Consider the following 14,493-nt stretch of genomic DNA (forward strand, 5'->3'; position numbering starts at 1 on the left):
CGCAATGTTAAAAATATGGGATGCGCCCGCCACTGGGGCGGGCGCATCCTAATTGCCCCCACATGACCCCCGCTCTTATGGTAGGCAGTCCCTTTCACCCGTGAGGATGGTGGCGGACAAAGTCCCCCCGCCATACTAATGGGGTCCTAAATATATAAAGACTGATGCTTTGGAAAGGGATTATTCACTATTAATATAATTAGGTTTGTTTACAATCAATGACAAACAACCAGTTTAAACATCCTCAGCCTTATTTTGATTATAGATACCCGTTTCACATGAAGCTGGCATTTTGTGATTACTCCTCGGGGTCTAACCAATTTTAGACCAGTCTTGTCCTTGGTCCAGAACAAACGCTGAAGAGGAATGTAGGATTTGTTGAAAAGGAAAATAAACAATGTTGCATTTGCTCTGTGCCCGGTCCGGTGTTACTTTCTGAAAGAGTAAAACTACTGAGGTGCCTTTTGATTCAAACCGGATTAAGAACTTATAGACAAGTGCTCACTCAAAACCTAGATCTAGCTTAAACCAGACTAAACATGTGGGATTTTTAAATTTGTACAGTTATGTGAGGTGAAAAGAAAAGTCTATATTGGTTTGTGCAACTCAAAAATAAAGCGATTATTGGCTCATCCTCATCAACATGAAACTACTGGAACAGTAACATTTATTAATATAGAATCTATGCGATGCATATTTTATATGGAGAGTAAGCAATTTAATGACTGGTATTGTTAAGAACAAAAGTGGAAAACCTTTTTTACATATTATCTTTGTTATTTTAATGTGTTATTTTTTAAGAGTAATGGTCTTAATGAATATGTACTTTATTTTTTTGATTTAAAAAATATATTTATTTAGCTGGAGATGACATACAGTAGGATAATAGAAAGCAATCAAACAAAATACAGAAAAAGAAAAAGAAACAACAAAGGAAGAGGCACACAATGCATATACAATTACAGTCAGAATATTTATAAACTATACATATTAGAGGAAATATAAGGGAATAATTGTTCTAAATGAGTCATAAAATGGTGAAAGGGAAGTCAGGAAGGCCGTAGAACTTCCTGAAGATGAGATGAGGGGGCAAAAGTTGTGGTGACAGAGCAATCAATAACATTATTAACAGAGGTCTAAAGAGCCTTTCATTTTAAAACAAGAGATACAAGATGCATATATACAGGATCCAATCAGTGATTGTGACAAACTGCATACCACCACCCCTTAAAAGATAATTGTGTAAAATCTTTCTAATTACAAGTTATTTGTTAAAAATCAAGCGCTAATAACAGGTCTATTATCTACATGTTGAATTAAGCATTGACCCAAACCTCCTGGGATACACTACCTAAAAATGCATTGGCGATAGAGAAAGGAATAGTACTCTGGAAAATAAAATTAATTTGATGCCAAACCTGTAACCTGAAATTAGAGATTAGCGGACAAGTGAAAAGTAAGTGTTGCAAGTCAGCTTGTGGTGCAGAACAAGTCCAACAAGTGCCAGGAAATTTTTTAATAATCCAATGAAGGATGTCTGGTGTCATAAAAAGTCTGATGTAAATGAAGAAAAGTGTTTGTGTAGTACTGGCTGCATGGGGGGATGTTATAATTTTAATCCAAATTAGTTTCTAGGGGGAATAGGTAAAATTATGGAGAGATCTTCCTCCCATGTCAATTCAGTCTTAGATTTGGATCTCAAAGTGGGCGCTTCACGTAGATGGGAATAAATAAGGGAAGCCCTAGGGAACATAGCTAAAATAACAGCAACATGTGTAAGTGATGGAGTACCAGGGGACGGAAAAGATTTGAAATAATTATATGCTTAGAACTATAGCTTCCTGTAAAAGAAGAAATTTAGCTTAGAAAGAAGGCAGGAGGCTAAAGAGATCCTGAACTTGAGGAAAAGTAAGTAATGAGCCCCAATAAAATAATTGATGAACCCAAATCAACCATTTAGTTCTCCAGGGAAGCCAATAAATTGCATGATTCTTCACCTGTATATATATTAGTCATTCCATAAAGTAGAAATGAGAAATTAGCACAGATCTATGGGAGAATAGGAAATTACTGAAGATTATAATTTGCATGTAGTATTGATAATAGGAGTAGACATTTTTTGAGGTATTCACATGATGGTCAGGAGTTCAGAAAAAGAATAAGACTCATTCCCAATCAACCCATATTGGAGAATATAGTGAGGAGGGTGAAATTCAATAGGAAGACTTACGTAAAAGGAAAGAATTATGACATTGGTGAAAATCAGGAAAGTGCACTCCTTCTTTAATTTTAGGATGTTTTAGCTTAGCTAAAGACATACAAGTTATTTTGTTATTCCAAAGGAATGCATATAGTATTGGATTTAGCCCCTGTAATGATTGAGAGTGACATGTAGGGGAATATTAGTAGACAGAATAAAAGGAACCATCATCATCATAATGTGTCAGGATGACCCCACCATGACAGATAAAGAGGATGCTATTTACAAGTTAGAGAAGAGATTGTCTGAATGCAATTGTTTATATTAATTGAAATGGAAGGAGTGAGGGAGTAAGAGAATTGGAGACCAAGATATTTAAGTTGTTTAGATTACCATGTGACATGGGAAGTAGAAAAACCATGATTAAAAGTGAATTTATTAAGGGGCAACATTTCACATTTGTCAATATTCAATAGAAAATCTGTTTTCTGTTGACCACACTACTCACCTGTGAGGGACTCAAGGCTTTGAGGGAGTATCCAGCCTACAACCAGAGACAGATGTATATGAAACATCTTCTGAAGTGAAAGCAGGGAGTAAAGAATGAGGGATAGATATGAATAATAAAATGTCATCCGCATACGCAGTCAATTTAACCTGTTGTGAATCATTGATGAAACCATGAATATTAATATTTGTACAAATCTGAGCAAGAAACAGTTCTAATGCTAAGTTAAAAAGGAACAGGGAAAGGGGGCAACCCTGGGGAACCCCTCTGTGGGGGTTAAAATAAGAAGGCGTCAGGCCATTACCATAAAAGGCTACCTTTGGGGAAGTATAGAGAAGAGAAGTGAAAGCCATACATTTCGGTCCAAAACTAAACCATGCTAAAGTATGAAATAAATAAGACCAAGTAACATAATCAAAAGCCATTATGGTATCTAAGCCAATGGTTACTAAAGAATCAGGTAAACTTGCAGACCTAGAAATAATATTAAAAAAACAAGTATTGTCCGAAAGATATCTGCCTTTGACAATACCGGTTTGTTTTTTCCCACAGTGATCTGGAAGAAGCAATTCTAGTCAAAAAGCTAATGCTTTAGAGAAAATTTTATAATTCAAGTTAACTAAAGAAATGGGTCGTTAATAAAGTGCAGATCCTTACCTACCTTCAGAATTGGACAGACAAAGTATCTAGGTACAAGTCAGTAGAGGTAGCCGAATTAATAAAAGAATGAATTAACACACAGAGTTTAAGAAGAAGCACTTTGGAAAACTTTGTGTAAATCTCAGCTATAAAAGCATCCAACCCTGGGGGTCTTGTCTTTTTTAAGGGAAAGCAATGCAAGCTGAAGTTCTGTTTGAGTGATGTCTGTTTGCAGGGGTCAGAATCAACATGAAAATAAGCCGACATAGAAATAGAGGATAGATAACTTAAAATTGTAGAATCTGAGAGTAGAGAATTTGGCGTGTGGAGATGTGTGTAGAATTGATGGAATTAAGCTATAATATCCTGGTCTTAGTGGTGTGAAGAACCATTATTATCAATAATTTATTCAATGAATAATTAATTTTTGTTTAATTTTAAGATAATTAGCTAGTAACTTCCCAACTCTATTTTGGGTGCCATAATACTTATTACTTAATACTGCATTTGAGACGGTATGAGGCTGCGTTATCAGTAGATACTTTATTAAAATGAAAGTTGGCTTTGATTAGTTGATTTAAAGATTGACACGTATAGTAAGAATGCTCTAAAAGTTTAATTTCATCAAGAATTAGTTTAGACTGAGATTAAGATAGTCATCTCCTTTTAGAAACAAAATTAATTATAAAGTCTTGAGCTGAGGCCTTAAATGCATCCCATACAGTATAGAAGGGAACATCTTCCAACTGATTACAGTGGAAAAAATCTTGAGAAAAAGCAGTAAAAGAAGAGATGAAGGAGGAGTCCAATAATAAATAATTATTAAATCTCCATCTTGTAGCAAGAGTAGATTTGGGAATGATGTCTTGGGGGCCGATTCCGATCCTGGAAAAAAAACGTCCGTACGATTTTCATCCGGAGCCATTGCCGTACGATTCGTACCCGTCCATCTGAGTCGCGTAGTACGATCCGTATTCCGTCAATCCGTCCGAATTGTCGCGATCCGTATGTATTGCAAAGCTGAAACAGTGAATCGTATGACTCGTACACATGCCGTACGACCTGACGACTCCGATCCGGACCGGGGTATGAGGACACGATTCGTACGGTCCACGTCAGGTAAGGGCGATTCGTACGGAAAAGCACACAATCACCTACACACCGTACTGTGCATACACCCCATGATAGCAGGGGTACGGTTCGTACCCCTGCCATCTTGGGGTGTACACACCGTACCCAGCGATCGCAGCGTATACGCACCGTACACCCAGCAAACATGGGGTACGGTGTGTACACCCCAAGATCGCGGGGTACGGTGCGCATACCCCATGATCACAGGGGTACGCACTGTACCCCTGCGATCATGAGGTGTATGCACCATACCCGGGGGGACGTTCCGTACCTGTTTCGGGGTGAACTCTGCTTTTACGGCTGTTTTCAGCTCCCATAGAAAAAGGGTCGTACGGTGCATACCCGACACGAATCGTACTTGCCGGGTCGGAAAAAGCAGCCGCGACCCGTACAGATGTCATGTACAGCGGATTCCGAGGGAGATTCATACAGCGATTTGATTCGTACGGTCTCTGTATAATTCGTACGGAGTCCAGCTCCTGGTACGGATCGTACTTCGTCTTACGTACGGGGGACGTTGCGGGGTATGATTCGTACAAGAAAAACGCTCCGAACGGCTATTCGGAGCGTTTTTTCCCGAATCGGAATTGACCCCTAAATGTACCGATACCAGGGCATAATCAGAGATCAAAATGGAACCAATATCCGCTGAATGTAAGGATTGAGTTAGGTGGTGTAAAACAAAAACATAGTCAATTTGATATTGTGTACAATGCACTGGGGAAAAAATGCGTACTCCCTTGAAGTGGAAATGCATATTATCGCCAAGCATCAGTAAGATTGCATCTTGAAGAGCTTGTGTGAAAGTTTTTCATGACTTGTTTGGAATCTATGGAGATGAGGAGAGTCTATCTAGAAAAGGATCAACAGGTAAGTTGCAATCCCCAGCCAGAACTAGATTGCCATCAGGATATTACAAAACCTTCTGTGAAATTAGAGAAAAACATTAACAATCAGGTGTATTAGGTCCATATATGTCGAAAAAAACTATTGAAATCTCACAATACAGTGTAAGTAATATTCATCTCCACTCCTCGTATTTTTCCTGTGAAACCAACTGAAATTTTAAAGACTTATGACACAATATTACAACTCCCCAAATCTGCAGATTCTCTATCCGAGAGATGAGATTCCTGTAAAAAAATGAACTTTTGATAGATGAGTGAGAACACGTTGTCTTTTAATTGGAGAATTCAGACCTTTAACATTCCAGGAAACCACTGTCAACACCATTGGAGAAATACAGATCAAACAAAGTAATCAAACATTAATTGAAAAAGAATACAGCAAAACCACAGAAGTAGTAGAAGAAGGCATGTTCTACAAGAAAGAAGACAAGATAAAATATCCAAAATAAGAAAGAAAAGAAGAAAAAGAAACCCATAGAGAGAAAAAAACTATACATTGAACACTAATATAGCATAGACAGGGCAAACAAACAACCTGAGAGGATAACATACCTAATACAAACCTGATGAAGGTATGGGAGGGATCACACATTGCGTCTAATCCAGAAATGGAGGCATAAATATCTCCATCTCACTGCATTCCACCAAGGCCACATAATTCACGATGGGTGCACCAGATGAGTGGGGGTAGGACTAATTTGTTCCAAAACAACTACCAAAACACAGTTCAATGCCCTCACAGGGTATGACACAAGGCTTTATTTATATAAACATGTTTCAGCCTATTGCCTTCCTCAGTGCAATGAAGCCATAGACAAGAAAGCACAGTGTGAATTCATTTAAATATATGTATTACCTACTGGTATTTGCTAGTTGGTAGTTATAGTTTGGACCTGATTTCAATCAAAAAACTGTTTTTGATTTTCCAATAACTTTGACATTGTTTGATGATTCTTCACAGCATGTTTAAAACTAATTTGATGCTCACTTCAACTCCTGTCTTGAAAACTTCGGGTTGATCTGCAAATCACAGGCTGAGAAAAAGGGGGGTCCCAAAATACTTTTTCTCCATGTTAATTTCCATAGGAAACGTTTGACGTGGCTACAGCCCAAACTGCTGAACTGAATTACACCACGTTTTGTTAAATGGTGTAAATCCGCTCAGTAGTTCCTGAGAAAAGTAAAGATTTCCGAGATATACAATCTTGGTGGATTCTCCAAATCACAGGCCTGAGATTTGATTGGCTGCTAACACTTCAAACCAGGAAGTATTGACAGCCATCTTGTTGAACCAAGTCACTGGAAAAAAGTTTTAAAAAAAGAAAAGAGGCAGGTTAGATATACCCTGTATCCCTAGGCTTGTTTAGGGCATCCCACAAAGGCCCCCGGGCCCCCAAAAAATATTTGATGGGATTCGCAATGGATCCGTGAATCCATCCGAAAAGCTTTTTAAAAACTGAATCGCTTAGTTTCATTTAGGCACCAAGGTGGGCCGGGACAATACAAAAATATTAATGGGGGGCCCGCGCAGGCCACCTGCAGCCTTGGAGACCACAGCTACCCGTGACTGAGTTATTGAAATTCAGGGTGGCCACGCGTCCCCCGCAACAACGGGGATTGTCTCCTCCCTGGGGCTAAATTGAATTTTAGTGCATGGGAGGCTCCAGCCACCCTTGCAGCCTTGGGCACTGCCACTTCCCCAGGGCTCTGCAGAAGAAGGGTGGGGGACTGTATGGCCCCCTCCGGAGCCCTGCATGGCCCCCTCCGGAGCCCTGCATGGCCCTTGGGGACCACCCCCTCCAGGGCTGGCTCCAGCAATGTCCCAAGGTGCCCATACCTGGGACATTGCAGTTTGCTAAGGGATGGTGTGAGCCAACCCATAGCAAATAGGTGTGCTTCACTTTGAAAACGCAAGAGCATTTTGACTTTGCTTGTTCAAAAAGAGGCACAATTTGCTTTGTACATGCAGGGTGCAGCAGCTATCTAGGTGTAAAAAGCAATGCAGGCTCCTGCAGGAGGAAGGAGCTGACTAGGACTGCAGGGGCCTTCAGGCTCCCACTGCGGTCAACAACCAGCTGGCCATACCCCAGGGGATGGGGTCCTGGGGCCATAAATGGCCAGGGAGAGAGGTCGCTCTGCCCCCTACCTTCTGAAAAAAAAAGAAATTACCTGCCCCAGGGGTCTGCGGTCCCTGGGGCCAAAAATAGTCCAGGGACCTTCCTTGAAATAAATAAATAACTAAATAAATAAATAAGAAATTGCAGGGTCCCAGGGTATGGGGGCCCGGGACCAAAGTTGGTTTGGGCAGTGGGTCCGCACGGAGTGTTCACTGAAAATGTCTCTGCAAACCCACTGTGTGGGACTTGCTGGAGGTAACGGGAAGGGTATTGGTGCACAAGGACCCTCAATTACCAAGGGGAGTTAATCCCCCTACTAGTATGCATCAGGAGGTGCATTTACAGAGTGGTGGAGAATGTTGGTCTTTGTCTACTATCAGATCTCAGCAATCCTGCTGTTTGGGACTTCCTGGATGTAATAAGAGGGGTAGTTGGCCCCCAAAAACGTCCTTGTGGGCCAACTACTAATCCTGTTAGCTCTAAGTAAGTCCCGACCAGCGGGATTGTTCAGAGGTTGTCAGAGGCCACACAACCTTTCTCCACCTTTCTGTAAACTTGCCTACCTGGTGCATTTCTAGTTGAGGGATAAAGTCCCCTTGGCTCCAGAGGGACCTTGGGGGCCAAGAAGTCCTCCTGGTACATCCTGTAAGTCCTACACAGTGAAATTCCTGAGAGCCGGTGGAAGGTCCACCCCCATTTATACAACACTGAAAACCTTACGAATTCACTAGAAAAACAAAAGTTACAGGGAAGTTATAATTAGCAAATAGAATTAAAAAAAACCCTTGGAAACTCACAAAAAAACAATGGTTACAGGGATGATGTAGTTTAGGGTCAGATTTTTCTCATACAAAACCATAGAAATTCAGCAGTTTTAGTTACCTGAGTTAACTATAACTCTTGTTCCCACAATGTACTTGTTATGACCTCACATAATACATCACTCATGACATGGTCATTGACATCACTGATGATATCCCTGATGACATCTCAAATGACATCACTGATGACATCAGTGATGACATCATCCACATCATCTCTGATGCGCTCATTCATACCCCTGTAGAATCTTTTATACACCCACTGCCACTCCCACACAGCCATTCACACACCCATTCACAGAACCATACCATTACTTCTACAAGCACTCACTGATTCATGCATCTACACAAACATCCACTCGCTCACCCATACTGCCACTCATACACCCACTCACTAATACAGATATTGACATATCCATTCAACCCACCTATACATGCACTCACATACTGAATAAGTGGGCCATAGAACTATTCAAAAATCTAGACACTCACCCATTCAGTCACTTACCCACCCAAACAGTTACACACACACCCACTTACAAACTCATACAAATAGTTTCATGTAGTCACTCACCGATTCAGTCATTGACAGAAGCATGCAATCATTCATATAGCCACTCTCACATTCAGTCACTCATACAGTCACTAATATACCCAGTCACTCACCTATACTGATTTTCACATACCCAATTACTCACCCATAATGACACAAGCACTCAATGACCGACACAGCTATACAGATACTCACTCACTCATCCATATCTGCAGTCGCACACCTCCTCACCCACACACAAAGACACCCAGACAACCATAGAAATAGTCGGACAATCAATCACCCATATAGCTATTCACTTACACACTACCAAACTCATATACCCACTTAGACATCAACTGACAAACAGATATACACATTCACACAACCAGTCACTCACCCATACATTCACTAAAATATCTAATTACTCACATATACAGTCAATCATGCACCCACTCAGTCATCCACACAGTCACTCGTACACCAACTGATTCACCACTACACCTAGGATTATATATTTAAGACTCATAAACATTTTTTTAAAACAGTCACTGGATTATGTCATGACTGATGTGGAGTAGTGTGGCTCAATGATTAGAGCGGCAGACCCTGATGCAGAGGTCTAGCCTGGGAACAGGGTTCAATTCCCTGCCTCGGCGGCTCTTGGGCTCAAAATTCCACGGACCTGATAATTCCCTCCTCGGTGCCTATTCCAATCATGGAGTCCCACTCTGCAACCCTGGGCAATAGCTTGCTCAATCTCCACAACGGACCCACAACGCTAAGAATGCCTGGCCTCCACCTTGGGGGGGCCCAGGAGTGGATGCTTCACAGGGAAAGCCAGGATGGGTTCCACAGCGGTATTCGTACAAGCGCCTTGCGACCCTTGCGAGAGAGCAGTGCGCTATACAAGTATCAATTTACAATTTACATCAGTGATGTCATTTGAGATGTCATCTGTGATGTTACTGACCTTGTCATGAGTGATGTAATATGTAAGGTCATAAGCAGTGCATTGTGGGGGTGCAACTTATAGTTACCTCAGGTAACTATAACTGCTGAATTTCACTGGTTTTATATGAGTAAAATCAGACCCTAACTATCACATCCCTTTAACCGTTGTTTTCTTGTGAATTGCTAAGGTGTTTTTGATTTTAATTGCTAACTATAATGTCCGTGTAATGTCCGGGGGGCACTGGCTGTATTAGTATGTGTATTGGTATTTGAGAGGGTGTATCAGGGTTTGGCTGGCTGTATAAGTGACTGTATCAATATGTGAGTGGCTGTCATTGGATGTATGCAAGTGTGTCAGAGTACGTCAGTATTAGAGTGTGACTGGGTGTGTTAGTATCTGTAATGATGTGTACATGGGTGTGTCGGAGCTTGTATCTGTGTGTAACTCGGTGTGTTAGTGGCTGGATCAGTGTCTGCAAGGCTATGTGAGAGGATGTATCAGTGTTTGTTGGGGTGGGTAGGGAGTATATTGGCGTTTGACTTGATGTGTAAGCAGCTGTATTTGTGTTTGAGTGGTTGTTGGAGAGGCTATATCATTTGTTAGCCAGGTGTATCAGTACTGTATTGGTGTGTGCATGGGTATGTGAGTGGATGTATCAGTCCATGCCTGGGTATGTCAACATCTGTAAAAATGTGTACTTGAGTGTGTCAGAGGTTGTAGCAGTGTGTGGCTGGGTGAGTCAGTGGCTGTCTCAGTGGGTACATGAGTGTTTGGGAGGCACTATCATTGTTTGATTGAGTGAGCAACTCACTGTACTGGTTTGTATCTAGTTTAGGAATGGATTGAATTTTCATATTCGCGTTACGCAAATCTCTGCAAAACGGTAAAAAATCTCAGCGAAGACGCAGAAATTCCACGAACACGTGGAATTGCTTGTTAGCAATGCTTTTTTACTGTTCGTAAACGCTGTTTGCTTGCACAGGGGGAAATATCTTGCGAACACGCATTTGAGAATACGAACAATAAAAAAATTTCGCGAAGTTGTGGAATGCAGAATTTTGGGCAATTTCGCGTTCTCCGCGGAACGCAAAATTACCCAAATTCCGCAAATTCCGCGAAAGTAACGGAATTTACCGCCCAGGCCTAATCTAGTTGTATCAGTGGCTGTATCAGTGTGTAAGTGGCTATATTACTGCCTGACTGCGTGTGTACCCCCAGAATGTAATTTTATGGAAGCGCACTGAAAGAAGTAATTAGGAAGTATATTACTCCAAAGGATGATGCCATAGTTCTGTATGAAAAGAAAAACAAACAGAAATATAAGGTAGTATTGCAATTAATAAAATTAAATAATATAGGGCCATTTTTAATAAAGCATGACTTCATAATACCAAAAAAAGTACTGTTAATTTCTTATATTGTATTGCTATGTTACATTCAAATTAAGGGGTCCATTAGGATTCCGGGCGGTGGTACCACTGCGGTGCTGGCGGGGCGGAAAAATGCCTTTTTCCGCCCGCAAGCAGTGGTACTCAAGTCTGCTATATTAGTATAGCAAAACATAGTGTCACAAAAGAAGTGATGGGGAGGCATATACACATGTAAACCAAGGGGACAGCTGATATCCAAGTCAACTGACTAGCATATCAGTAGTAGACATGTAAGGGGTGTACCATACACAAATAGAGGGAGTGCAGACCCACAATGGCTAGGCACCAGTGGCCCATATAGGTGATGTCAAAGTCAAAGTCAAAAAGGCTTTATTTCGATAAAAGAAATTATCATAAAAGCAGCACATAAATTACAATACATCAATTTATAAAAACAGAAAAGCATATGTGAAGGTTTTTGCAAATCTGCAAAACAGTTCAAAAAGCAATCAGCTTTAAAAAAGAATTAAACAGACAATTTAAGCCTTTTAGATCGAATGGACCAAGCCCATGATAAAAACTTGGCTAAGGCACAAGCATAAAAGGCACGGCTATCAGACATCAATATCCTGATTGCGGTCGCATGGATCCTAGTACCCAACTGCCGGCATAAATTTTTCAGCCAAACCCTCCTTGGTATTGCATACTCTCTGCACTCAAACATAAAATGTGCCAATGACTCAGTTTTAGCTAGGCACGCTGGGCAAAGCTCCGTGGTTTGTGGACGGGATTTCCAACCTGAAGTAAAGGAATAGAGGGGAAGGGTTCCTGCTCTAAATTTAAAATATAGAGCCCTATCAAAGGGTTTTTCAATAATGTCAAGGTACACTTCCCGTTTAGGTTGATCTTTATGCTTCAAGAAGTCATCCGTAAGTCTGCCCATAGAGGTACTAGTGATTCTTTATGTAAAGATCCAGTCCCAATAAAGTTTCTTGAGGGATAGCTTCGGGGGTGAAGTTCTATTTGTCCACGCTTCATTTAGACCCAGATTAACTAGCAGCGACTTCATGTCTCTCAGCCATTTAATTTTGTGCCACCCTGGTAGTGACATAATTTCTGCAAGGCCTTGGGCATATTTACTAAGTTCCTCCACACGCCACAGACGTGCCCATAACAAAAGTGGACGAAATTTTGCAAGGTCATCAATTGGGCGACAGCCTAAGTCCAACATTAACGGGACCGTGGGAGTGCCCTGCGGGAGAGACATAATCGCTCTACAAAATTTCATCTCGGATCTTGGTAGAGCATCGGTGATGGATGACCCCCAGAGTTCAGCACCATAGAGAGCAGAGCTAACACCCTTGGCCGAATAGATCTCAAGGACTGTAGCTATTGGTCTTATTTTACAGGAGCGTTGTTCTTTCAAAAGAGCTCCTGTTATCCTCTTGTGGGTTAGGAGCATTTTGTCCAAGTGTGGTGACCATTCCATTTTGTGCGAAAGGCGTATCCCAAGGTAGTCAAAAACTTCCACCCTCTCCAAAGGTTCAGCATTCAGGGTGGGAGAGCGGACTGGTTTTTTGGGGGGATTCAGAACAAGAAATTTTGTTTTACTTGGTTTGATTACCGGGCCTCGGTTAGCGCAGAAGGTTTGGAAATTATTTAGGAGCCTTTGGAGGCCTGTTGGGGTTGTGGATAATAAAAGCGTATCATCCGCGAAGAGGAGGGTAGGTATACGTTTGCCAGCCAGGGATGGTTCATCAGAAGGATGTTTCCGAAGATGCTCAACCACCCCATTGATGTAAAGGGAGAAAAGGGTGGGAGCTTTCACACATCCCTGGCGGACACCTCTCTCAACCGGGATACTATTGGTTTTTCCCCCCCTGGGCCCCACCTAATCTGGGCAAAGCTATTCTCGTGCAATCTAACAAGCAATACAAGCATATAGGTGATGGCATTACACCACACACACCATGCCATACAGGAGGAGAAAAGGCACAATATGCCTGCAATGCATTACAAAGACAAACACAATGCCAGTGAGGAACAGCACGGCCACACAGTCTACATAAACACACTCAAATTACAGTGATGATCAAACAAACACAACACTGATGTGCAAGTCACACACATTGCACACTCATAAGTGACCAAAACAACAAGGATGAGTCACACAGAACTGCATGGACACACCAACACACTGCACAGTGCAGAACAGACAACTCACACAAGTGCATACACTCATTTACACAGGGCAGGACAAACCGAACAACAGGCACACAGGTCCTGGATGACACATGTGTGTCTATCACAATCCAGGGGCACACACACATCCACAACCACTGCAAAGTCACACCCTTCACACTACACACTTCTTCACCACCCAAGAGCACATATCTCATGTAGGGCAGGGGACCAGGACTAAGAGCCAACACAAAATGACCATATGCATACACATACACAGCAGGGCACATATACAGGAATAACACACATACATCATGACATTGCCCAGCCTGCATGCAAACCTGTGCACAGCATTACACCCTGTGTTGGCAGTGTACCCCAAGCTGACATGGCGAAAATGTAGCCAACAATAGCAAACCACTAAAAAGAGAGCTGCATAACAGGCAAAAGAGCAAACACAGATAACACAAGTATCAGTATCTGAATGGACTGAAGACCCTGTAACCCCTGTTTAAAAATGTGATGCAGGCATTGAGCTTGGCAATGTTGAAGTGACACATAGAGCATGGGGCACAGGCAACCAAATGCACACACAAAAATAACTTTAATCAGCAAGGAAACTGACAAAACACACAACTGGAGTAACTGTGTTAATTCACATATTGTACAGATGTGACAGTAGAACAACAGTAGACAAGAGCAAGGAACAAAATGCTGATCATATACAAGATAATCTGCACAGGCAAACTCCAAACAGGTAGGCCAGTGTCCATGGCAGGTGGCACAGCAAGTACATAAGAGGCTGCACGGGGGACTCCAACACAGTAGTGCAACAGTGCCAGTGTCCATGGCACAGGGGAGAGTAAAACACAGCAGAGCAACAGGGCCAATGTCCATGGCACAGGTGAGACTCCAACACAGCAGAGCAACAGGGCCAGTGTCCATGGCACATGGGGAGAGTACAACACAGCAGAGCAACAGGGCCAGTGTCCATGGCAGGGCCAGTGTCCATGGCACAGGGGAGAGTACAGCACAACAGAGCAACAGGGCCAGTGTCCATGGCAGGTGGCACAGAAAGTACATGAGAGGCTGCACAGGGGAGACTCCGACACAACAGAGTACCAGGGCCAG

Source organism: Lissotriton vulgaris, chromosome 1_1, assembly GCF_964263255.1.
Source record: "Lissotriton vulgaris chromosome 1_1, aLisVul1.2, whole genome shotgun sequence".
Taxonomy (NCBI): domain Eukaryota; kingdom Metazoa; phylum Chordata; class Amphibia; order Caudata; family Salamandridae; genus Lissotriton; species Lissotriton vulgaris.